At 44.3% G+C, this 27630-nt stretch overlaps 1 protein-coding gene and 1 pseudogene across 5 annotated transcripts in view; both read left to right on the top strand.

The window, feature by feature from the left end:
- The window catches only part of FBXW5 (F-box and WD repeat domain containing 5), a 1165047-nt gene that overhangs the window by 850070 nt on the left and 287347 nt on the right, over window positions 1–27630 (top strand). The window lies entirely within an intron of this gene.
- LOC122798980 lies at window positions 4342–4479 on the top strand (annotated as a pseudogene).

Here is a 27630-nt window from a genome sequence, read left to right as displayed (position 1 = left end):
TATGGACTCAACACAGCCACAGCTTGGAAACAATGATACCTCTCATTCCCTGCCTTCAACAGGAGTTTCTGTGGTGGTCACAGGCATGTCACCTCAACAAGGGTCAGCCTTTCACCTTACCCCCAGCCAGGCAAACTATGACAACAGATGCATCGGACTATGCCTGGGGGGCACACATGGCAGGACGGTGCGTTCAAGGCATATGGACTGCAGATCAAAGTAATCTGCACATCAATCACAAAGAAATGCTAGCTGTACAGAATGCCCTGACAGCCTTCAAGGACCTCTTACAACTAGAACAGCTTATAATAAGAACAGACAACACCACAGTAATGTGGTACATAAACAAACAAGGGGTACACACTCCTACCCTCTATGCAGGCAAGCAATGACCTTGTGGAACGCAGCACTGGCTTACCAAGTTCAATTACAAGCTCAATTCCTGCCAGGAAAAAAGAACACATTGGCAGATGACCTAAGCAGAAACATCATGGATCCCCACGAGTGAAAACTGGATCGACAAGTATTTGCAATGATAACTCAAAAATGGGGGCGCACAGACAGTTTTGGGGGTTGGCAAACAGGTCTATCAGCTATCAAAATTTTGCACAAGGACATTTCACCATCAAGCTTGGAAAGTGGACGCAGTCTCATTCAGTTGGAAAATGCTGACAGTATATGCCTTTCCTCCATTGCCCCTTCTCACAAAGGTGCTACTGAAAGTCAGGATGGAGAGACCTCAAATGATACTCATTGCCCCAGACTGGCCACGCCAGCACTGGTACCCACTGTTAAGGAACATGGCCCAGGGCCCACCATGGATTTTACCACAAATTCCTCATCTGCTCACACAGCAAGGCAGTCAGATTCTACACAGCCAGCTCAAAACCTTATATTTGGCTGCATGGCAAATCACCTAAGCAACCAGCCAGCTCCTCTTTCACAAGCTGTTATGGATGTTATTCTGAAGGCCAAGAGGCCCAGCACCAGGAAAGCCTACTCAGACAAATGGAAAAGATTTTGCGCCTGGAACCAAGCTAAAGGCCAAAATACTCTTCAGCCGGACATACCTCAGATTCTACAATATTTAACTGAGATGTTACACAAAGGACTTTCTTTTTCATCTATTAAAATCCATGCCTCAGCTATCTCAGCTCACTACAGCACGGATCCTCCCTTATTTTCACATCCACTTCTAATGCAGTATCTCAGAGGGGCCAAAAACATTAGGCCTCCCAGGAGAGTACCAACACCTACTTGGGACCTCGTTTGTTCTGGAAAAACTTACGCTACCACCTTTTGAGCCAGCTTTCTCAACTGACTTGAAGTTTATATCATGGAAGAGTGCCCTGCTGCTAGCAATTACTTCAGCCAGAAGAGCCTCAGAGCTACAGGCACTAATGGCAGTCGAGCCTTTCCTCATTTTTCATCAAGACAGAGTTTCTCTATGAACTAACCCCTCCTTTATGCCAAAGGTGGTATCCAGTGTGGCTCTAAATCAAACCATCCATTTACCCACCTTCTTTCCAAATCCACAGAACAAAGGAGAAAGACTCCTGCATTCCTTGGACATTCACAGGCAACTACGTTACTACTTGGATAAAACTAAGGTTTTCAGAAAATCTGACCAGCTTTTTGTTTCCTGTGCTACAGCATAACAAGGAAAGGCTATCTCAAAACAGACCATTTCCAAATGGATAGGACATTGCATACGTTTTTGATACACCCATCATGGAAAACCAGTCCCTGCTAGCATAAGGCCCCACTCTACCAGGGCAGCAGCTACATCTACAGCCTTCCTCAGGGGGGTGCCAACCAAGGATATTCTGGAAACTGCAACATGGAGTTCAGTACACACCTTCACCAAACACTATCACTTACCACTTTACTCTGACTAGAGCTGGCTTCGCCACTGCAGTTTTGCAGGGCCTTCTAGCCTCCTCTAACTCTGTTTGACTCCACCTCCCATCCTTAGCTTTGGGATTCTACCCAAGGGTGATGACTGCAGCAAGGTAACATGATGAACATAGTACAGTTTTGTACCTACCATAAATGTAGATGTTCGAGTGTATACCCTGCTGCAGTCCAGGTTACCCTCCCTCCATCCCCTCTGACCTAACTAAAACCTTTCAATACCTTTAAATCTGATACAACCTTTGTGGTGTATTTGCTTATAGCTGGAGGGATGTTTTGTTTGTGCTAAATTTTTATTATTGGTACTATCTACTGACCACCTTTTGGAGGAGCACCTGACATCTGGGGGCAAGAAAAACGGAAGAAAACTGCATCGGATGCCTCTTATATACCCCTGGCGCACTGACGTCAGGGAAGAAGCGACAGCAACAGGCCGACTGCGGGACCGCCTGACGGCAGGATAACCCAAGTGTGATGACTGCAGCAGGGTATGCACTCGAACATCTACATTTATGGTAGGTACAAAACTGTACTTTTTATTTTTTACTTGCCGGCTTATTTGACTCTTGTTTCCCAGTTCTGGATCTCTTAGATAAAGTATCTTTTACCAGAGAACCTATTCCTGAGAATTTAGTTTTTGCAATTTGAATGTCCATGTTATCAGTTTCATTTGCCATCTTTGGGCTTTCCTGTTCCTTTAGCATTGAAAACCTGGTAACTGAGGCCTCATGGTTGTAAAGTAAAACCAACCAAGATGCAGAGTAAAGTCTCCATACGTATAGCAAATGGTAGTAAAAAAACGAACTTGACAACACAGCTCAACAAAAAAGCTATTTAATCATACAGCTTTCAGGTAAAAAAAAAAAACACTTCAGTGTATATAAAATATAGCAAGTAACTTCCTGCTTATATACTAAACACACACATTAACTAAAAAGGAATTTATATTTAAATGTTGCGCTACCTGCAATTCTTCTAATATAGTCTGGCAACCTGTAAATATATGCATGGCATTTTACATAGGAAAGTCAGTGAGAAAATTAAAAGAAAGGATGATGGAGCATAGGTCAGATATCAAAAGGAATATTAGTACCAATTCATTAGCTAAACATATTAGTGAATGTGGGGGGAGCACATTTTTAGTTTTAGGGTGATCAAGTTTTTAGGACTTTAAGAAGGGGTGACATCAACAATAGGTTGGAAATAAAGGAATATGAATGGATTTTTAGGATGGGGGCTATTTCTCCTGGATTAAATCACACAGTGTCATTAAAGTCTGTTCTTAAGCATAAACAAATGTGTCTACATTAGGAATGTTATTTATCTGAGTCAGAACAGATAATGTACTTTGTCTTGAGCAAATTGAATGCGTTTACATTAAGAATGCTATTGCTTTTAGAAAAGTATTTCTAAATTCTAATTTATTTTTTTTAATTGATTAATTATTTAATTGTTTGGCTGTGTGTTTAGTATATAGAGAGGAGGCGGTTACTTGCTATATTTTATATAAACTGATTTTTTTTTTCTTTCTTGTTTTTTTTTCTTTCTTTTTTTTTTTACCTGAAAGCTTTGATTAAATAGCTTTTTGTTGAGCTGCATTGTCAAGTTCATTTTTTACTGCCTCGTGGTTGTAGCCAGGCAGAGAGCTTTGATCTAATCCAAGTTAATCTTTCTGTCAGAGTCCGCTTTTTGTTGATATATTGCATCCAAGGTGTTGATTTTGTTGGCAGGTTGATTACATTTTAAAGAGCTCTGTACCTAAATTGTTTAGGATACTTTGGAATTTTTATCAGCGCTAGGGAATAGCAGTGTTCATAAGTCGGCAGCCATCTTAATCCCAATAGATGACATTCTTGCTTTCGATGCAGAAGGCTGGATTCTACTCCCAAACTATGTAGCTAGATTGCTGATATTGCATGCACATTGATGGGGGGGGGGTTAAAACTGCTGCACTCCTGAGTGTGTCCTCTTTTGGATGGGATGTCTAGTAACCACGAACATATTGTATATTCCCCATTGCAGTATTATCAGTTTACCATTTTTTTTTTGTGTAACATGGGCAATTTATTCTTCAACAGTAGCAGACACTACGTTTGTATATAGAACACTGAAATGTAAAGTGGTTTGCCAGCAGCAACCTCTTCATTAGTTACAGATGTCTTTAGTATGGAATTATTCAGCTGACTTTTACTTCTGCAGTGATTGTGCATATTGACTGATATTGGTGGGTTGTAATAAGTTTGAGTGGCCTTTTATAGTTTAAATGTTCTGAAATTGGTAGTTTTGTCATCATTGGTCCATACATTTTGTTTCATTGCTTACTGGAAAAATGTTCAAAACTTCAAATTAAAAAAAAAAACTCCAAACAAGTGATGCTGTATTATTCAAGGAATATAATTTAATACAATTAGGAAAGTACATCAAAGAATCACTTCTCAGCCTTTTGACCAAGATCAAGTGTAGTATCTGTTCTTGTCAATTTAAAGTGTAGCACATGCATGTATGCATGGTCTTAGCAATGTGAGCAAGGGGCCTATGATTTGAAAACAGTCAAAGGTAACCTTAATCTGCTACTGAATAAAAAACAAAACAGTGTCAGCAAGAAGAAGTTTAAGTTCAAATTTAATCCAAGCCAGTAATACAATCCAAGCCAGTATTTAGCTCTTTTGCCTCGTGCTAGAGACTTCTTCAGACTAATGGCTTTAAAACTATAAAAAAAACAGACTTTAAATACTTCATTAATCATCACTTTAAAACATCAATTAGCATTTAAAAACACACAGACATAAAATATAAAACTATGCTTATAAAAACTTTTCTAGTGTTTCAATCCCTTCCTTTTCAAATACATTTTAAATTCTTCCCTATTATTTAATCCTGGAGGGAAGCAGGCATTTAATCTGACCTGCCAACAATATTCCAACCAACCTAAATGTCCTTCATGGATGCATCTGCAGTCATAACAACTGGGTTGTCCTGTCGTCAGGCAGCCCTTCAGTCGGCCGGATTCCAAAGTCCGGGTCCGGCTTCGGCTGATGTCGCACTTCACCCGACGTCATCTCTGTTGGTCTTCGGGTATAAAGGCATCAGCCGACGCCATTTTCTTCAGTCTTTCTTGCCGCGTGGCGCCCGAAGCAGAAGCTGTTCGCAAGTGCCGGTCGGTCGGATCCAGAGATTACTTCTACCGAATACTACTTCGAAGACTTCTAAAGCTAAGTACCCCGTTGGGGACTCTTTCTTGCCTCAGCCGATGTCAGAAAAAGTTAATAATTGTTTAACCGTGGGAAACAAATACCTCATAAAGATTTCCACTCTTATTGTCTGCCTTGTTTAGGCCCAGCCCACGACGTAGCAGCCTGTTCGGCCTGTGCTTCATTCAACCGACGAACGCTTAGGCGTCGGTCGGAGTTTGCTGAACAGTTTTTCGGTTCTGATTTTGCGTATATTATGCCGTCGGATCCTCCGACTACCCATACTGCTAAAAAACGCAAAGATAAAGACCGACACTCGCGGTCCGCGGTTTCAGCCGAAACCATGGTTAAGCAAACCTCGAGTGTCTCGGTTTCGGCCGAACCCGAGAAAACTGATCAAAGTACAGCTGAATATTTCACTGCCACTGAGGCCCCTGCTACTTCTCTTGAATCGGCCTCAGAAATTTTATCCACTACGGTGGTTGCCACTGATTTATCAGACACCATTCCCTTGGATGTCTCCACCCCAGCACGTGGTGCTGCTAGGCCTCCAGCAGCCATGTCCATTAAGGCCTTTGCCAGGGCTAAAGCAGCCAAAACTACTAAAACAGTGCCTGTTAAACCCCCTTCAACCAGGCCCTCTTCTAGTTCACAAATGCTTACTCTGGCAGAAGATTTAATTTCATTAATTAGGGGATCTCAATCTCACCCAGACAGGGCCTCTCAGCCCCCAGAGAAGAGGCCTAGGGCAGAGCCCCCCGAGCCTGTGTCCTCTGATGATTCTGCCGATGAATCAGACATAACAGACCAGCCAGAGGCTCCTTTCTCCAATTATGAAGACTCAGATGCTGAAGAATCCATTCCAGCTGCTTCCCCACCAGAAGAATTTTCCTTTGGGGAAACTTTACATGCCATGCGAGAGCAGTTCCAATGGCAGCAGCAGGATTTCTCAGACTCCAGAAAAAGACTTAGGACCTTTCTACACCTTCCACAGCACAGGCCCTTAGCTATACCTCCTGTCCTCTCTGTGGTGGACGATGCCTTCAATGATGTCTGCTCTGCACCAGATTCTTTACCTCCAGCCCCTGCCAAACCAGACAGATTTTACAGGGTACCAGACACTCATCACCACCTTTACAAGGCCCCACTTGCAGACCCCGAAACTATATCCCAGGGTCCCAGGGCAGTAGCCCCGACCACAGCTAAAAACCCTATTCCTTCTGAAAGGGAAGCCAGGTCATTAGACAGATGGGGCAAAAAAGTCTACACCTCAGCTACTCTCTCAGCTAGAGCTTTAAACTGTCAGTTTCACATGATACAATACCAAGAGTTTATGCTTGATCAGTTAACAAAAAAGCTATCCTCTGATGACTCTATTGATAAGAAATATGTATTAGAAATGGTAAACAATATACAACAGGTTAGTAACCATTCATTAAAATGTGGCTATGATGCACTGGAGGCTTCATTTAGATCAGCCATGACTGGCACAGTGATAAGAAGACATGCATGGCTAAAGGAACAAGCCTTACCGGATCATGTTAAAGCTAAGTTATTAGATGCTCCTATGGATAAGACCAGCTTGTTTGGTACACCTGCCCAGCAGGTAATGAAGAAAATGGAAGAAAAGGCAAAATCTGTTCAAACGGTTAAAGATTTCTTGCAGGTTCAACCCCCAAGGTTTAGCAGGAACTGGCCTGCCAAAAATTGGTCCTTTCCTGACTCCACAAGATCCCAAAGGGGCAGGAATAGACGTGCCAGAGGCAGAAACCAATCCAGAGGAGGTGCCTACAGAGGACGACAGTGGCAAGGTAACAACAGAGGCACAGACACAACCACTGCCACTACACCAACACAACCACAGTGACTTACCTCTAAATCCGCCTACCAGGGAACAAATAGCAGCTCCATTAGGCGGCAAATTAACCTTATTTTCGAAGAACTGGCACTATATCACAAAAGACAAGTGGATCTTACAAACCATAGATCAAGGTTACCGGTTCCACTTCCACACTTTACCAGTCAAAAGAGGAATGCCAAATCTACCTCCAAACCAAAAAACAGAGGCTCTACAACAGATAATGCAATTAGCAAACATGAGAGCTGTGGAAAGAGTGCCAACAACAGAACAAGGAAAGGGATTCTACTCCAGACTATTCCTAGTTCCAAGAAAGGAAAAAAGTTGGAGACCTATTCTCGACCTGTCCACCTTAAATACATACATCATTGTCCCAAAATTCAAAATGCTGACCCTACAGCAACTTCTTCCCATGCTGGGCAAGGAGTGTTGGCTGGTAACTCTAGATCTCAAGGAGGCATACCTGCACGTCCCCATTCGACCAATTTGCAGAAGATACCTCAGATTTCTTGCAGGATCAGAGCATTATCAATTCTCAGCATTGCCCTTTGGCTTATCTACTGTGCCCAGAGTATTCACAAAATGCCTGGCATCAGTAATCGCCCACTGCAGACTACAGGAAATTCAAATTTACCCATACCTGGACGACTGCCTGCTACAAGGGGACAACAAAAGCAAGCTGACAACAGATTTACAAAGGGTCATTTACTTGCTACAAGCACTGGGATACACAGTCAATTTACAAAAATCAAGGCTGATACCATCCCAAACAAGGACATTCTTGGGCGCGGAATTGGACACAGTAAGACAAATGGCATTCCTAACTGCAGAAAAACAAAAAGAACTCCCTCTTTACTTCTTGGCTCTAACAAAACAGAACAAGTTAACAGCAAGAAAAGTACTGCAGGCCTTGGGCTTCATGGCATCATGCATAATCTTGGTCCCACTTGCCAGACTGCATATGAGAAAACTACAGTGGTACCTAAAGAACTTATGGTCCCAACACAGGCACAGCCTAGAAACAAAAATTCCACTAATTCCATGCTTAAAACAGGAGTTCCTATGGTGGGCTCAAGCATGCCAGTCAAACCCAGGCCTACCCTTTCGCAGATGTCAAGCAAACCAGACCATCACAACAGACGCTTCAGACCTAGGATGGGGGGCCCACATGCTGGACAAATGCGTGCAAGGATTGTGGACGCAGGATCAACTTCACCTGCACATCAACCTAAAAGAAATGCTGGCAGTAAAACTGGCAATCCAAAAATTCAGACCATTTCTCAAAGAGGGCCAGTTGATGATAAGGACAGACAACACCACAGTCATGTGGTACATCAACAAACAGGGAGGCACTCATTCATACCCCCTATGCAGAATGACTTTGGAGCTGTGGAACCTGGCACTCCGCTACAACATCCAGTTACAGGCAATATTTGTACCGGGAAAGGAGAATACTCTAGCAGACATATTAAGCAGAACCACATCGGATGCCCACGAATGGATGCTACACCCGGACATCTTCAAGACCATCTCAAAGAAATGGGGAATGCCTCAGATAGATCTATTCGCTTCCCCTCTCAATCACCAGCTCAAAAAATTCTGCACAAGGACATTCCACCCACTGGCATGGAAAGTGGATTCGCTGTCCTTCAGCTGGAAAGGCCTAACAGCATATGCATTCCCACCTCTTCCCTTGTAACACAAGGTATTACTAAAAATCAAGGAAGAACGTCCAAGGATAATCCTGATAGCTCCAAACTGGCCAAGACAACACTGGTACCCACTGCTGAGGAGCATGTCTCGGAACAATATGTGGCCAATACCCCTGATGCCTTTGATGTTAACTCAGAACAACTACAGCATCATGCATCCGAACCTAAAAACGTTGCAACTGACTGCATGGAACATCACATAGCAGCAGCTAATCCAGAACTTTCACAAAGAGTTAAAGATATTATTCTTGAAGCCCGCAGACCTTCAACAAGAAGGAACTATGCAGGAAAATGGAAAAGGTTTGTCATTTGGAGTGCTGAAAGAGGAAAAGATGTGTCAAACATAGATATGCCTAACATTCTGGAGTATCTGGCAGAACTTCTACATACAGGCCTGTCCTACTCCTCCATCAAGATACATGCATCAGCTATATCAGCAGAATACAGCTTTGATCCACCTGTCTTTTCACATCCTTTACTCAGGCAGTTCCTCAGAGGAATCAAGAATGTAAAACCTCCAATGAAACCACCATTGCCAGCTTGGGACTTGAACTTTGTGCTAGAAAAGTTGACACTATCACCTTTTGAACCAGCAGCAACAGCAGACCTACAGCATCTATCGTGGAAAACTGCTTTCCTACTGGCAATAACCTCAGCCAGGAGGGTTTCTGAACTTCAGGCCCTAATGGCAGTACAGCCCTTCCTAATCTTCCACCAAGATAGAGTGTCCATGAGGACTAATCCTACATTTATGCCTAAGGTGGTATCCAGAGTGTCTTTAAACCAGGCAATCCACCTACCTACCTTCTTTCCCAACCCACAAAACAGAGGGGAAAGAATACTGCATACCTTGGATGTACATAGACAGCTACGCTACTACTTGGACAGAACGAAAAGTAGCAGAAAAACTGACCAGCTTTTTGTAGCCTATGCAACAGGAAGGGAAGGAAAAGCTATTTCCAAACAGACAATCTCCAAATGGATAGGAAATTGCATACGATTCTGTTACTCCTTCCATGGAAAACCAACTCCACAGAACATAAGACCTCATTCTACAAGGGCAACAGCCACTACCACAGCCTTCTTACGAGGAGTGGCAACCAAAGACATTATTGAGGTGGCTACTTGGACCTCCGTGCATAGATTTGCCAAGCATTATAATTTGCCTCTATATTCCAGATCCCGAGCAGGGTTTGCCACTGCTGTACTGCAAGGGATCCTAAACACACCATAATCTAGTTTTTCCTCCTCCCTAGTTGGCTATGGTATTCTACCCAGTTGTTATGACTGCAGATGCATCCATGAAGGACATAGTACAGTTTTGTACCTACCATAAATGTAGATGTCCGAACTGGATAGCATCTGCAGTCAGGATTACCCTCCCTCCTTCCCCTCTGTGGTACTCCTAGGGTGTTTACCCTCCTAATAGCTAGCTGGTGGGGGGAGTCTTTTATGGTGTATTTGTTTGTATATATGTACATACATGCTTATTTTTGTGTTTACCTCTCTCTTTTTGGAAACATTGGCATTTATCCAAATTTTAGCCTTCAAGGAGGCTACTGGCATCTGGGGCAAGAAACACTGAAGAAAATGGCGTCGGCTGATGCCTTTATACCCGAAGACCAACAGAGATGACGTCGGGTGAAGTGCAACATCAGCCGAAGCCGGACCCGGACTTTGGAATCCGGCCGACTGAAGGGCTGCCTGACGACAGGACAACCCAGTTGTTATGACTGCAGATGCTATCCAGTTCGGACATCTACATTTATGGTAGGTACAAAACTGTACTTTCTTCAACATTTACTATCTTAACATTAGGGTGCACTGTGCCCAGAACTATACATTTTAAATTGATTTTACATTTCTTATCAGTATAATGTTTGCTCATAGCATTTTGTGTGTCTCCATTACTAATAGCATAATTATGCTCATAAATTCTTTTGTATAGTTCTCTTTTTGTTCTCCCCACATAGAATGATCTGCATTCTAAACATATTAATAAATAAATGACATTTTTTGATTTACATGTAAACCTCCCTGGGACCTGGACTATTTTCCCTACCAATATTTCACCACTGTCAGTAAATAAATATTGGCAGTAATTACAATTATAACACTTAACCATACCTCTTCTTACCTCAACTTCTTTACCCTTATTAAGTTTACTTTGAAAAAAGTCTTTAAAATTTCTGGCCTTTTTTGTACAAACCTTGGTTCATTTCCTATTTTCTCTGCAATTTCTCTATTTCCCTTAAGAATTCCCCAGTTCCTTCTAACTATATTTCTTATAGTATTGGAATCGGTACTATTTTGTATAGCTAAAGCTGTTGTATAGTTTTGGTGTGTCTTGTCACTTGCCATGGTCATGTTCTGTATTATTTATTTTTCTCAGTTCATCAGAGAACACCCTTTCTACTACTTCTTGTGGATATCCTCTATCATTCTTTTACAAAAAATTAGAAGCTTCAAGCTCAAACACTTCATCTTCTTTAGTTAGGTTACTAATACTTTTTAGTTGTCCCTTAACTATATTTGTCTTGGTCCTTTTAGGATGTAAACTAGAATAATGCAAATGCATATTATTCTGAAAATCTTTCTTAAAAATCTTAGAAATAAGTTTATCTTTTTTATATATTGTCAAATCTAAAAAATTAATTTTATCTGCATTATAGTTGTGCGTAAATTTTATATAAGAACTGTAAAAGGAAAAACTTCAAAGATCAGTACACGTTAGGTTCAAGCAAGGCACCCTTTATTACTTGCAGCAAGGAGACAAAGCATGTAGGTACAAGGTTTGTCTGGCTATCTGATGGTCAGTGTGTTATTCTTATGCAATTTTCCATGTCACACAGAAAATGTTACTAATCTACTGTTGACGTAGTTGAACACAGCTTTCTGTGTGTCACACAGAAAATATTACCAGGCTTATTGCTGACATGATCAGATTATTTACTGTCTTGCAAAAACATTTGAGAAAAGCAACCTGGCCTTGGGCTTATTTTAGCCCACCTTGTCTTTTCAATTCTTCCATTATACAGTTCTAATATATGCAATACATTTTGTCTAGATTCAAGGTACATTTCCAGCTTTGGTACAAGTAGTGCTGACTATGGTTTAAGCTTTCAAACATCTATTGTTTTCTTTATCAAGACTTCTAGCAGCTGTACATTTTCTCATGGCATAAGCAGAAATAGAATGTCTCTTATTAAGTTTCCGGTAGCTGCACATATTTTCATTGCATAAGCAGAATAAAGTGTCTATTATTAAGTTTCTAATAGCTGTGCAGATTCATGCAGTATGAACAGAATAAATGTATTAACCCTTTTAAGCCTTTAATGTACTAAGCATGCACATTGCTATTATGCATTTTCCTAACACTTCCCCCCTTTTAATACTTTTATTCTACTTTCAAAACAAGCATAAACCGCTTTTTCTTCCCTTAACCTCTTCCCATTTAGGATTTGCAGTTAAGAGAGTCATTTAGTTTAAGCCCATGAAAGCATTTTCAGTCTTTCAGTAACTCTTCAAGTTCAGCATCTTGGTATAAGGTTTCCGAAACTGAAATGTCTACAAAATATTTGATTAGTCCTTTTATGCAGGGGATGCAGCAGCACCCACACACCATCAGTAGAGCTATCCCTACACAGAAGGCAATCAGAATGTTCATCAGGATACTGCCCCACCCCCCAAAAATTTCTGGAAAAAGTCCGTCAGTGGATTTGGTCCTGGTTTGGTCATGGCTGACACCTGCTGGATTACCTCAAGATGGTTGTCTATCTCGTGTTTGTGGTCAGGAATATACGAACAGCACTCCTCCTGAATTAAAGCGCACATACCTCCTCTCGCCGCTAGGGTGAAGTCAAGAGCCATGCGATTTTGAAGTACCACTGTTCTCATGGCAGTCAGTTCATCGGTTACCAATTCTAGGGAAGAAAAGGTTGCATTACTCATTATTTCGAGAAGCTTAGACAATTTTCTAAGTTCCCAGATTGATTTCGTTGCTCCATATGCTGGTAATACGCCTGCCAATGATATAACGGTATCACTCAGATCCATGTGCGACAGTCCTTTGCTGTTCCCTGGACCTAAGTTTTGATGTTTTTTCCAGGCTGCATTGATTTGTCCCACTGGATTGACAGGCTTCTTGATTTCTCGAACATTCTGAATCTCCCTTGAGGTAAAACTGAAGTGTGTCATATGGCCGGAACCAGGTATCCCAAAAAAACAATTGCCGGACCAATTCTCAGGTAGCCATTTATATGCTTTTCTTCCACGTATAAAGTAACAGTCTTCCACTTTAGTAGTAACTTTACTATACCCTTGCTCTGCATGAAACATGTTTCTATCGATTATAGACAGTTGTTTATAGAGATCAGCATTATGTTTTACTTCTTCAATTGTCCTATGCATCAGTTCAACAAATGAATCGTAGCTCATGTTGCAATAGAATCTAATGTTATCAGATTTAGTGTAGCATCTATAGGGAACAGTTATATTGCAATAGCTCCAACCCACCTTGACTGTATAATTCTTATAAAAACACACAGTTCCTTTCTGTCGAATAGACAAGTGCACTGCTACCTTATCTTTTGATGTGACATCTGATGTATCATGAATTAAGTTTTCCCAGGTCTTGTTGGCCCCTAGGGGAACTGCAGTTAACAGTAGCCCCCCATATGCTGTTGGTAAAGCTGTGCAAATCCAGCAATTCGAAACATTGAAGGTTACAACATACGCTTATTTGATTGCCTGGTAAGTATTAAAGTTCGGGTGCCACTCTGCACACTTATTCAGTTCTACTTGTATGGCTGAGAAAAGAAATGGCCGTAATAAAATGATTGTCACCAGTACAGTCAACAGGATGGTCATGACACGTGATCTTACTCTCTGCCCTAATAGGACCTTCAGCACCGATGGTTTCCTCACTGGGTTTGAGACAGATCAGTCCTATTGATCTTACCCCCCTTTGTAGACAGACTTTGTGCTTAGTGTCCCGATGGAGAAGGTAAGATCTTTGTCCAATTCAAAGTTCTTTACTAGCTTGCAGTGCATCAGGTGTATCCATGAAGCTCGTTCTGCTATTTTGACTGCAGTAGGTGTTGAAAGAAGCACCTGGTAGGGACCTTCCCACCTTGGCGATGCCCAGTTCTTTTGCTTCACGATTTTAATCCATACCCAGTTACCTGGCGTCACTGCCACTTCCGATGTTTAGGTTTGTTTTTTATCTGAAACAGAATTTGACTGCAACAGATGTCTAGAACTCAACAACTTTTTCATATATTCAGCTAGTGTAAAATCATCTTCCTGGTCTGATGACATGAGAAGTTTCCACTGGGGGTGTATAATAAGCTCTTCCAAACAGTTTTTCAAAAGAAGTCAATCCTTTTGCTGCAAGGACAGTTCTCATGCTCAACAGTGCCGGGGTAAACAATACAACCAAGTTTTTCCTGTCTCAGCTATTAATTTTCTCAGTTTGCTTTTTAGTATACCATTGTGCCTTTCAACTAGCCCTGCAGACTGTGGATGGTATGCACAATGATTTTTTTAAAGAAATACCAAAATGCTTACTTAACTGCTGTATGGTTTGATTTACAAAATGTGTACCATTGTCACTGTAGATTCTTTCCGGAATGCCAAACCTAGGAATAATTTCCTTGACAAGTACTTTTGCCACTGTAGCTGCATCCGGATTTTTGGTTGGAAAGGCTTCCACCCACCTGGAAAACATATCTATAATGACAAGACAATACTTTTTATTTTCACATTTGTTCAGTTCTATGAAATCCATACAGATAGTGTGAAACGGATATGGTGGTGTGGGGAAACTCCCTTGCTTGGGCTTTATCGCCCCCCTGTGCATGATGTTTGTTACAAATCTGACACATCAAACAAAATTTTTTGGAGTAGTTTGTAAATCTGTACGTTGTGAACACTTGGTTCACCAGCTGTACCATCCCCCCTGTTGAGACTTGGCACTGCCCATGGCTCAACAATGCTGCATAGCGAAACAAATTAGAGGGTAGTATCGGTTTTCCTTCTTTAGAGATGTACAGCCCCTTTTCGAGGATCGCTCCTTGTTTTATCCATCACTGTTTTTCAGCTTGCGTAGTAAGTGTCTGCATTGTTTTTAACATGTCTAGATCTAAAGTTTCAGATGGTTGCAATTCCTTATCTAAAATAAATAGTTCTGTGGCTGCTTGTTTTGCAGCTGTATCAGCTCTCGCATTACCTTTTGAAATCCTATCCTGTTGCTTGGTGTGAGCTGTACATTTGCAAATGGCCACTTTCTGAGGTAACTGAATAGATTCTAAAAGATCTAAAATAAACTGTGCATGATTTATAGGTTTACCAGTAGATGATGTCCTTCAAGAATGCAACTGCAGTCCTTACATATGGGTTGTCCATCCTCAGGCAGCCATTCGGTCGACCGGATTCCAAAGTCTGGGTCCGGCGTCGGCTGATGTCGGCTCCTTCCTGACGTCAGAGCGGCCAGGGTATAAAAGCATCAGGCGACGCCATCTTCTTCAGTCTTTCTTGTCGCGCGGTGCCCTAAGCAGAAGCAGTTCGCAAGTGCCGGTCGGCCAGCTCCTGTGTTTTCAGATACCGAAGTCATCAAAAAGCTAAGTACCCCGTTGGGGAACCTTTTCTTGCTTCAGCCGATGTCAGATAAAACTGCAAAAGTTAATAATTGTTTGTCTTGTGGTAAACAAATACCTCATAAGGACTTCCATTCTTACTGCCTTCCCTGCCTCGGCCCAGACCACGACGTCTCGGCTTGTGATGCCTGTGCTTGCTTCAATAAGAGCACACTTAGGCGCCGGGCAGAATTTGCTGTAGACTTTTTTGGAGAAAATTACTCCTATATCTTGCCGTCGGAACTACCGACAGCACATACTTCCAAAAAATGGAAGTACCGGGATCGACATCCGCGGCCCACGACTTCCACCGACACCACGCTAAAGCCTACCGCGAGTGCATCGGTCTCTTCGGAGGCGGTAATTCAACCGCTCCAGGCTGACGACACCGTTTTACCATTCACTTCGGTACCGGAGGCTTGCCCGGTGCCGGTTGTTGATTTTCCTCCTGAAACTGAAGCCCAAGATTTTCCTGACAAAGTTACTCCAGCACGTGGGGCAGCAAGGCCTATGTCCATTAAGGCCTACACACGTGCTAAGGCTGCCAGCCAGGCTAAGTCTCACCCTCCTAAATCTTTTCTACAGGGTTCAACTTCTGACAAACAGATCATGACTTTAGCTGCAGATCTAATTTCTTTAATCAGGGGCTCTCAGGCTCATCCAGACAGAGGTTCTCAGCCGCCTTCAGACAAAAGGCCTAGGGTTGAGCAGGTGGATACTCTTTCCTCAGAGGAGGCCACTGGTGAGTCAGACCATTCAGATTCCCAGGAAGAATCTTTCCCGGCCTACGAGGATTCGGATGCTGATGAATCCATTCCCTCTGCCTCTCCTCCTGAGGATATTTCTTTCGGGGAGATTCTCCACTCCATGAGAGAGCATTTTCAGTGGCAGGGCCAGGATTTCTCCGACTCCAGGAAAAGGCTTTGGACTTTCCTTAAGTTACCCCAGCACAGGCCTTTAGCTATACCCCCAGTGTTAGATGTATTGGATGATGTGTACTCAGACTCCAGTACCTCTCCTGATTCTCTCCCCCCTGCTCCGGTCAAGCCGGACAGATATTACAGGGTTCCTGAAACTCATAAACATCTCTTTAAGGCACACTCTGTTGATCTAGAAACTATTTCTCAGGGGCCCAAAGGAGTGGCCACCTCCACGGCCAAAAATCCTATGCCCGCAGACAGGGAATCTAGGTCCCTGGAGAGGTGGGGTAAAAAAGTTTATACTTCATCCACCCTTTCAATGAGGGCACTTAACTGTCTTTTTTCATATGTTTCAGTATCAGGATTTCTTGATGGATGGTTTACAAAAGAAATTAACCTCTCCTGAGCCTTTAGATAGAAAGGCCTTGCAGGATTTGGTACATAATACTCAGCAGGTTAGCAATCATTTTCTTCAGTGTGGTTATGATGCATTGGAAGCTTCATGTAGGTCAGCTATGACAGGGGCCGTCATACGTAGACATGCTTGGTTGAAAGAACAGACATTGCCAGATCATGTTAAAATTAAGCTTCTAGATGCACCTCTGGAAAAAGATAAGCTATTTGGTGCTAATGCACAGGGTGTGTTGAAATCAATAGAGGAAAAAGCTAAATCAGTACAAACAGTCAAAGATTTCCTCCGGGTTCAGCCACCAAGGTTCAGCAGGAATTGGCCTTCAAAGAATTGGTCCTTTCCAGACACTGACAAGTTCCAAAGGGGGAAAAACAGGCGTGCTCGAGGTAGAGGGCAGTACCGAGGCTCCTATAGGGGCCGCCAATGGCAACCAACAAATCAGAGAAGTGGCGCTGTTCCACAGGTGCAACCACAATGACTTGACTTTGACACCGTCGACCAAGGCTCAAAGAGAAGCACCTTTAGGCGGAAAATTATCCTTATTTTCAAAAAATCGGCACGTTTTTACAAAGGACAAATGGATTTTGGACATAATAGACAAAGGTTACAGGTTCCACTTCCATACCTTACCAGCAAGACAAGGCATGCCAAACCTGCCACACAATCAAAGGGCAGAGGCACTCTTACAAGTTTCAAAGCTACTACAAATCAAAGCAATAGAAAAGGTTCCTCCTCAGGAACAAGGCCAGGGATTCTACTCAAGACTGTTCCTTGTTCCAAGAAAAGAAAAGCAATGGAGACCTACACTAGACTTGTCCGCTCTAAACACTTTTCTCATTGTGCCAAAATTCAAAATGCTGACGTTACAGCAACTCCTTCCCATGCTGGGCAAGGGGTCTTGGCTGGTTACTCTGGACCTCAAGGAGGCATACCTGCATGTCCCAATCAGACACAGCTGCAGAAGATACCTCAGATTTCTTGCAGGGCCAGAGCATTATCAGTTCTCAGCATTGCCTTTTGGCTTATCTACTGCGCCCAGAGTATTCACGAAATGCCTGGCATCAGTAATTGCGCACTGCAGACTCCAGGGGATACAAATATACCCTTACCTGGACGACTGCCTTATTCAAGCGGACAGCAAGCAAGCCTTGATAAGAAACTTGGACTATGTCATTCATCTACTGCAGGCTTTGGGATACACAGTCAACATTCAAAAATCAAGACTACTGCCATCCCATCAAATAATTTTTCTAGGAGCCAAACTGGACACAGATTCACAAATGGCTTTCCTCACAGAAGAAAAACGAGAACAATTACCAGTTTACTTCAAAAGCCTAGCAAAGCACACCCAGATGACTGCAAGGAAGATCCTGCAGGCCCTGGGTTACATAGCATCTTGCATTCTTCTGATTCCACTGGCAAGACTACACATGAGAAAACTACAATGGTACCTAAAAAAATTATGGTCTAAACACAGCCACAACTTAGAAGCAATTATTCCACTCATTCCGTGTCTACAAAAGGAATTTTTGTGGTGGGCACAAGCAAGCCTGCTAAACAAAGGCATGTCCTTCAGCAAACCTCAAGCAAGCCAAACCATTACAACAGACGCCTCAGATCATGGATGGGGGGCGCACATGGAGGGCAGATGCATTCAAGGGCAATGGGCTCCCCGGGAATTGCATCTGCACATCAATCAAAAAGAGATGTTGGCAGTGATTCATGCAATCGAGGCCTTCGGAAAATTTATTCAGCAAGGTCATCTGTTAATAAGGACAGACAACACCACTGTTATGTGGTACATAAACAAACAAGGAGGCACCCATTCTTACCCCCTCTGCAGACTAGCAATGACTCTTTGGGAAAAGTCCCTGAAACTGAACATACAGTTGCAATCCTAGTTTGTTCCAGGCAAGGACAATGTTCTGGCTGACAGTCTAAGCAGAAACATTATGGATCCGCACGAATGGATGTTGCATCCAGACATTTTTTCACAAATAACTCATGCATGGGGAAGGCCGGACATAGATCTCTGTGCCTCACACCTCAATCATCATCTGAAGAAGTTTTGCTCAAGGACTCACCATCCTCAAGCCTGGAGAATGGATGCTCTCTCCTTCAGCTGAAATTCTCTAACAATCTATGCATTCCCACCTCTACCATTAATGACCAAGGTGTTACTGAAGATCAAAGCAGAACAACCGAAGGGCATTTTGATAGCTCCAGACTGGCCAAGGCAGCACTGGTATCCATTACTAAGGAGCATAACTCGCACCAAGCTGTGGCCCCTGCCTCAATGGCCTCTGCTTATAACTCAGCACAATTACAGGACTGTTCATCCCAACTTGCAAACATTGCAACTGGCAGCTTGGAGGGTTCCATGATTTCTACCCATATCTCTCTCTCCAAAAAAGTGAGAGAGATCTTACTGGAAGCACGCAGGCCTTCCACCAGAAAAACTTATTCAGCCAAATGGAAGAGATTCAACATCTGGAATGCCAACAGGGGTCAGGATGCATCAGTAATGAGCATCCCACAGATACTAGAATACTTGGCAGAAATGCTTCACAATGGCCTTTCATATTCTAACATAAAAATACACGCTTCAGCAATTTCAGCAAAATACAACACTGATCCACCTGTGTTTTCACATCCTTTGCCAAGACAGTTTCTAAGAGGGATAAAGAATATCAAACCTCCAAGGAAACCACGAGTGCCTGCATGGGACCTCAACTTCGTCTTGGAAAAATTAACCCTTCCACCTTTTGAGCCAGCAGCATCTTCAGAATTGCAATTTTTCTCCTGGAAAACAGTTTTCCTGTTGGCAATTACTTCAGCAAAATGAGTCTCGGAGATACAGGCCCTCATGGCAGTACCTCCATTTCTCATTTTCCATCAGAACAGAGTCTCTTTAAGAACCAGTCCTTCATTCATGCCAAAGGTGATATCCAGGGTTTCTCTAAATCAAGCAATTCACCTGCCTACTTTCTTTCCCAATCCTCAAAATAAAGGAGAAAAGCTTCTGCACACTTTGGACATACGCAGACAATGGCGCTACTACTTGGACAGAACAAAGGCCAACAGAAAGTCAGACCAACTATTTGTAGCCTCCGCAGCTGGAGTACAAGGAAAGGCAATTTCCAAGCAAACAATTTCAAAATGGATTGGAAACTGCATCAGATTCTGCTACTATTTCCATGGAAAAGGTGTGCCAGCCAATATCAGGCCACACTCCACCAGAGCTACAGCCACCTCCACAGCCTTTCTAAGAGGGGTGGCTACAAAGGACATTCTAGAAGCTGCTACATGGAGCTCCGTGCATACATTTTCCAAGCATTACAACCTGCCTTTATATTCCAGATCCCGAGCAAGCTTTGCTTCGGCAGTCCTGCAGGGCATTTTAGCTACACCATCCTTATCTTAGATCCTACCACCCCCAGCTTGGCTATGGTATTCAACCCATATGTAAGGACTGCAGTTGCATTCTTGAAGGACATAGTACAGTTTTGTACCTACCATAAATGTAGATGTCCGATAGATATGCAACTGCAGTCAGGTTTTCCCTCCCTCCTACCCCTCTGTTATTCTCTTTATTGGGTCCACTCCCCCTTTCTCAAATTAGCTGGGGAAATCTGTTATGGTGCATCTGTTTATTACTGTTGTGCATGTCTGGATTTTTTATCCATTCTCTAAATTTAGCCTTCCTTGGAGGGCACCTGGCATCTGGGGCAAGAAACACTGAAGAAGATGGCGTCGCCTGATGCTTTTATACCCTGGCCGCTCTGACGTCAGGAAGGAGCCGACATCAGCCGACGCCGGACCCAGACTTTGGAATCCGGCCGACCGAAGGGCTGCCTGAGGCAGGACAACCCATATGTAAGGACTGCAGTTGCATATCTATCGGACATCTACATTTATGGTAGGTACAAAACTGTACTTTATCATTCCCTGGTTTTTCCACTGTTGTGCAAACACATGTACAGTGGAAAAACGCACTGGCTGTCAGTAAAAATGTTTACACATTTATCCTTTGCTAAGGTACATGCCCGTGTCAGGGCAATTAATTCTGCTGCCTGTGCAGATAAATTGTGTGGTAAAGATTTTGCTTCTACAATCTCAGTATCAGAGACTACTGCATATCCTATTAGTTTTTTTCCTGCAGGACCCCTTTTGCACGAGCCATCCACGTAATATGTCACCTCGGCATTATCCAAGGGGATGTCCATGAGATCTTTTCTAGGTAGGGTCTTTTGCTCAATTACCTGCAGGCAGCGGTGGGGTGTGCCATCTGCAGGGGATGGGAATAGCGTAGAAGGGGTCAAAGTTGTACATCGTTCAGTTGTCATATGAGGTTGGCTCAACAATATAGTCATGCAGGAAAGATGCCTAGCAAGGGAGAGATATGCCACTTTTTCTTGCAGTAAAATGATCGCGACTGCATGGGGCACTCTCAAAGTGAGAGGGTGGAACAAGACTACTGAGGCTGAAGCCTTTACTGCCATTGCAGCTGCAACTACTGCTTGTACACAGTGGGGTAAGGATCGTGCCACTGGGTCCAGTTGTGATGAATAGTAAGCGATGGGGCGCTGCTTATCCCCATGCTGTTGTGTTAATACTGATGTCATGTAACCCTGCTTGCAGTCTACAGTCTGGAAAAAACGTTTATGATAGTTTGGCAATCCCAGAACTAGTGAGGACGCTGTTAACTGCTTTAGTTTACAAAAAGCAGACTCTGCTTCTGGTGTTCATTGTAACAAATCCTGCACCGCCATAGGCGTCTTATATATAAGGTCAGTTAAGGGTGCAGATTCCAAAGCATAGTTTGGAATCCAGCTTCGGCAAAAATTAGTTGTACCCAGGAAGGACATCATTTCCTTCTTGGTAGTGGGTTTTGGTGCTTGTAAAATTGCTACTTTTCTGTCTTCATCTAACGTTCTACCTTCCTTGGATATTACATATCCTAGGTATTTAACCTGTTTTTTTCCAGAGCTGCAGTTTGTGTTTGTTTACCTTATGTCCCTCAGCAGCTAAAAATCGTAGAAGTGCTATGGTATCTTCCTTACAATCCTGCTGGGTGGGGGCCGCCAGCAGAATGTCATCAACATGAAGTAAAACCTGGCTACCTCTTGGTAGGTTGAATCCTGCCAAGTTGCTCGCCATTTCTTGTGAGAATATCGTTGGATTGTCACAATATCCCTGTGGTAGGCATGCATATGTATATCTTTTTCCCTGAAATGTAAATGCAAACCAATACTGGCTGTCGGGGTGTATCGGTATCGACAAGAATGCGTTGCTAATGTCTACCACAGAAAAATACTTTTGTTGAGGTTTTAGTCATTCAACAGGGTGTGTGGATTTGGCACTATGGGTGCCCTTGGTATTATCGTGTCATTTACCAATCGCCATTCTCCATTGGCTTTTTTAACTGGAAATAAGGGTGTGTTACATGGTGAATCGGGAGATTCTGCTAGTATCCCTCCTTTAAGTAAGGATGCTATAATAGGCTTTATCCCTGCCTCTGCATCTTTTCTTAAGGGATACTGTCTTTTTTGTGGTCTGAATGCTGACTTTGGCGTGATAGTAACTGGCCCTGCTGTACGAATGAGTCCTACATCTGATTTCCCTGTTGACTAGAGAGTGTCTGGTATATCTCGCAAGGTGTTTTTCTTCCTCCTTTAAGAGTGTCAATCAGCTGTCTTTGCTAGATTGCAAGTGTACAGCTGGGTTGGCCTGAGTTATCCAGTTCAATTTTTGTACTTGTATCCCCTGTCCTGTCTGTTTCTCCCATCTAGTGGCTTTTTCTCCTAGGTCTGCCCATTTTATATTCTTGTTTTTAGTTAAGCTAACATGTGGTAATCGATTAGATTTAGAAAGTGCAAAGAACTCCTGGGGCAGTGAACAGCTGGCTACACTGTTCCTTCTGTGTCCCAGTACAGGTTACGCAGCATCAATCTATTTGTATGATTTTTAAATAATTCTTTCTCATATTCCTTATCAGGTCCTGGTGTGTTACAGAAATACAGGGTGCAGTGCACCAGGTGTTGCTTGTCAATGTCAAGGGAGGGAAACTAACTGATGGCTACGTTCATTAGTTCCTCAGTCACAGTCCCTGGACCAGTCGTAACCAAGTCCTGGCTGTACCAATAAAACATTTCACCCTCCAATTGCACCACAAAAGTATTAATGTTAAGTTGTCAATCTCGCCTTCATTCTTGCTTGATGGGTTCGGAGCCGATCCCTCGGCTCCGACTCGGCACTTGCTAAGCTCGAGAGTTTCTTCTACCAGCTCGAGGCAGCCCCATATCCCATGATGCAAGGCGGTAAGTACCCAGATCTCGTTTGCCGCTTCGCTTAGGAGGTCTTCTTTTTACCAGCTCCTGGTAAGTTGTTCACTTTGTGAGTTTTAAGCCCCTTTTAGTCAAAAAACTTTGTAGTGATAGTTTTAAATTTATATTATTCCCTTTCTGACAGAAATTCCCTGTCTCCTTTTTTTTTTGTTAGTGTATCTTAAAACCCTATCCCATCCCCCCCCTGTTAGGGTGTGTGTATTGGTTTTGTAGAATACCTTTTGGTATTTTATTTAACTTAATTTTGACTGGTGTGTGTGTGTGTGTTTTTTCGGCACCATGTCAAAGGAGAGGGTCTCAGGTTTTAAGAAGTGTGACTCGTGCTGTCAGAAGATGTCTCTGACAGACGGTCACACTTCTTGCCTGTATTGTCTGGGCCCTCTTCACCTGCAGGACTCCTGTGCTATTTGTCACTCCTTCAGCCAGAGAGTCCTGCAGGAGACATAATAAACTGGTTCTTAGGGGCCTTCTTGCCGGAGGGCTCTCCGGCTAAGTCGGCTCCATCAAAACCAGCAAAAGTTTCCAAGGCCCAGGCTTCTGTTTCTAAGCCTGCGGCCTCGGCTCCGACTTCGCACTGAGTCGAGATCGGCTCGGCTGGAGCCGATTCTGGCTTGATAGCGTTCGGCACCGATGGCTATCGGTGCCGAACCTATTTTGTCCCGCCGATGTCGGCGCCGATCGGTTCCGACACCCATGTGGCACAGGCATCGTGTCGGCTCGATCGGCTCCGACACCGTTACTTTGGTGGCTGTATCGGCTCCGGCTGGAGCCGATACATCGAGCTTCCTGTCGGTTCGAGAAGTCGGCCCGACAGGATCTATAGTCGGCTCGATGGCTCATTCCAGGAAGAGGTCGAGGTCTCCTTCCTTGGAGCCGATACTGTCGGCTCGGCCGCCTCTTCTATCGGAGCGGAGCCATCGGAGCCGATCTTCAAGGTCATCCAGGTTGTCAGATCATGACCTAGAGAGTGGTCAGTAGATTACTCAAGTCACAGGTACTGGCCCAAATGTTACACAGTCCGTCTCAGCAGATGACTGTTGGTCCACACCCCGTTACAGTTCCTCCTTCAACTCTACCCCAGAGTTTGGAGTTGGAGTCTTCAGGCATGGTTACTGCTACGGCTGGAGGACGGATACCCCTTCTGTTCCTTCAGCCTCTACTCTTATCTCCTCTTCCTTAGAGGGATTCGTGGTCAGGCTTCCATGGACTCCTCCGAGGGGGTGAGTGGCATCGGACCCTTGTCCGAGCCCGCTCTTCCCCTTGGAGCCTCGGCCTTGGTGAGCTCGGCTCCGACATCTGCCTCGGAGACTTCCTTTACGGTGGTCCCGGTATTTCCTAGCTCTTGGAGGGGTTCTCTCGGACCTGCCTGGGAGGGAGCATTCGAGGTAATGAAGAGTGTACTGGCCACTGGTATCAGTCAGCAGTCTGTTCCGTAGCTCCTCCCTCTATAGTACCTGTTGACATCTCTGCCACTTCTCTTGCTACAGGACCCAGAGATCCTCCGCCTCAGGTTTCCCCATTGGGAATTTCCCCTCTTCGAGGATTCTCCTGATGTTTCGGGAGATCCTCCTAGGAAGAGGACTTGTAAGAGGAAGCATGTAGACTCCCCGAGTCTGTCACTCGGATACTGACTTTGATGAGTCAGAGGGATCCCTAGATCCCCTCTGAGGATGTCTCCTTCTCAGACATCCTAGAACTTCTGAAACAGAGGGAAACTGGCCCACCAACAATCCCTCTGAGGATGCGTCAGTATACCTAGAGGCGTTTGGATCTCGGCCCTCCACCTCCTGCGTGTCTCCGCCTTTCGACCCCCTTATGCAGGTTATTGCACGAAAGGCGTGGGCAGCTCCTGACTCTGTAGAGCCAGTCCCTAGGAGGCCTTCAAAATTTATCACTGCCCCGAGTGACAAACAATTCCTTACCAAGGGTGTCCCCGCTGATGCCATGGTGGTGGCTGCGGCCACCAAAAAGGAACTTGCTTATCCTTCCGTGCCCGTCCATCCTCCTAATAAGGACTCTAGGACCATGGATAGGTACGGCAAGCGGATGTTTTCCTCAGCGACCTTTGCTATGCGTTCGCTGAATTATCTTTGTCACTTCACCAGACTCCAGAGAGATATCCTGAAGGAGCTGGGAGAAGTAGTTCAGGATCCTACAGCTGCAGGGGCTCAAGAAAAGATTGCTTCGCAGCAAGGAACCCTCAATTCCATTGCTAACTCCTCCATGCGGCTAATATCTTATGCTGCGGATGGGCGAGTAGAGCCGCAGGCACAGGTGTGGCTCTTAGGCGCCAAGCCTGGATGCGGCTATGTGATTTTATGGATCCCTTTAAGGCGTCCTTCACAAATTCTCCCTTTGATGGGTCAGCTTTGTTTGGCCCTCAGGTGAAGGAAACCTTGACCAGGTGTGAGCAGGACGGCAAGACTCTTTCTGCTGTTGGAGTCCGTTTTCCACCCCTTCTAGGCCTTATCCCAAAGGACAGAAGGGTGGGAAGATGTGGTTCCGTAAATCCCAAGGAGTCACGCGATTCACGTGGTCAGTTTACCCCTAGAGGCAGAGGGGTAACAACAACAGACGCTCTAGAGGCAGAGGGGTCCAAGAACCAGGGAAACAGGGAGCCTCTCTCTGATAAGCCCTTTCAGCATCCCTGAGGTGTTGCCCGGCTGTCCCTCCTTGGAGGCAGTCGGGAAGATTATCACTGTACCCAGAAGCCTGGCATTCCCTCACTCAAGACAGATGGGTACAGTCGATCATATCCAAGGGTTACATAATTCCTTTCGAGGAAAGTCCCTTCCCTCAAGTTCCCTTCCAGATGTACCACCCGGTCTAAGGGAGATTGCAGAGTTAGAAATCGCAAAACTACTGCAAAAGAGCCATTCAGCCAGTTACAATAGACCATTCAGAGCCGGAATCTACTCAAGGTTCTTTTTGGTCCCCAAAAGACGGAGACTGGAGACCAATATTGGATCTCAGCAGTCTCAACAAGTCTGTCAGGAAGACAAGATTCCGAATGGTCACTCTTCAGTCAATTCTGCCCTTCTTACAGAAGGACAACTGGATGTGCTCAATAGATCTTCAGGATGCGTACTATCACATCAAAATTCACAGACGCTCCAGGAGATTTCTCCGCAAACGGCTGGGGTCCAGTCACTTCCAGTTCAGAGCCCTGCCCTTTGGTCTCACTACAGCCCCCAGAGTGTTCACCAAATGCATGGCAGTGGTCACGGCTCACCTGAGACGTCAAGGATTCCAGGTGTTTCCGTATCTCGACGACTGGCTCCTGTCAGCCACCACCAGGCATCAGCTTATACAAGCCAGGGATTACACAATAGACCTTTGTTCTCATTTAGGCATCTCAATCAACTTCGAAAAGTCATCCTTATCGCCCTGCCAGTCTATTACCTTCATAGGCGCAAACTTAAACACTGTTGGGATGTCAGCTACCCTTACAGAACAAAGAGTTTCAGACATTCAGACTCATGTCAGGATCATTCTGGCCAGCAAGAAAGTACAGGCCAGAATGGTTCTAAAGGTATTAGATCTCATGGCTGCGGCCATTACTCTTCTTCCCCTGGCTCGATTCTACATGCGCCTCCTTCAGTGGATGCTGTTCACACAGTGGTCATACCAGCAACTCCCAATGCGTCACCAGATTCTGGTGACACAAACATGCAAAGAACATCTTGCTTGGTGGATCACATCGTCTCTGGTTCACCAAGGCAGGTGCTTTGTACCTCCGTCCCCGATAGCCACTGTCACCACGGATGCCTCCCTGATCGGGTGGGGGGTCATTATCAGGGCAGGATGGTTCATGGGACGTGGCAACCGTTCGAGTACCATCTGCACATAAATGTCCTGGAGATGAGAGCAGTGCTTTTAACGTTGCAAGCCCTCAACGACTTTCTTCCCGTAGGGACAATTGCAGTCCACACAGACAACATGTCTGTAGTTTGGTATATCAACAAACAGGGCGGAACCAAGTCCTACCCTTGTGTCGAGAAGCGCTCAGACTATGGCAATGGGCGATCTCCTCTCATCGGTTTCTGGTAGCAACGCATATCCCTGGGAAAACCAACATTATAGCGGACAGATTGAGCAGAGCTATTCTCATGCCTCACGAGTGGTCTCTCAAGCAATCTATAGCGGAAGAGATTTTTCTGGAATGGGGTCGCCCATGTTGCGATCTTTTGCTACTCCCCAAAACAGCAAATGTCCAGACTTCTTCAGCCTCTTCCTCTATCAGGCCATCCCCAGAGACGCTCTGACCCAGGATTGGCCCCAGGGACTTCTTTATGCCTTCCCTCCATTTCCTCTGATCCCTCAGGTGATCCAGAAAGCTACCGTTTGAGAGCCAAATTGATTCTCATTGCCCCTTACTGGCCTCGACAAGTTTGGTTCCCGTTCCTCCATCATCACCTTTTGGTGCAGCCGTGGCATCTGGACCCAGTGCCAGATCTACTGATTCACCAATCCGGTCAGCTGCACCGGTCAATCCCTTCTCTCAACCTCACAGCATGGTTGCTCCACTTCCTTCCTTAGCCAGGCTTCCTTTGATCTCTAACCCAGTTAGAGACATCATAGTAGCTTCACTAAAATCCTCTACCAGGAGGATTTACACAAGCAAATGGAACGTTTCTCTTA

This window comes from Protopterus annectens, chromosome 3.part1 (assembly GCF_019279795.1).
Source record: "Protopterus annectens isolate FY-2018-M chromosome 3.part1, PAN1.0, whole genome shotgun sequence".
NCBI lineage: Eukaryota > Metazoa > Chordata > Ceratodontiformes > Protopteridae > Protopterus > Protopterus annectens.
The sequence above is the reverse complement of the archived record's forward strand: the minus strand, read 5'-3'. Positions and strand labels throughout refer to the sequence as shown.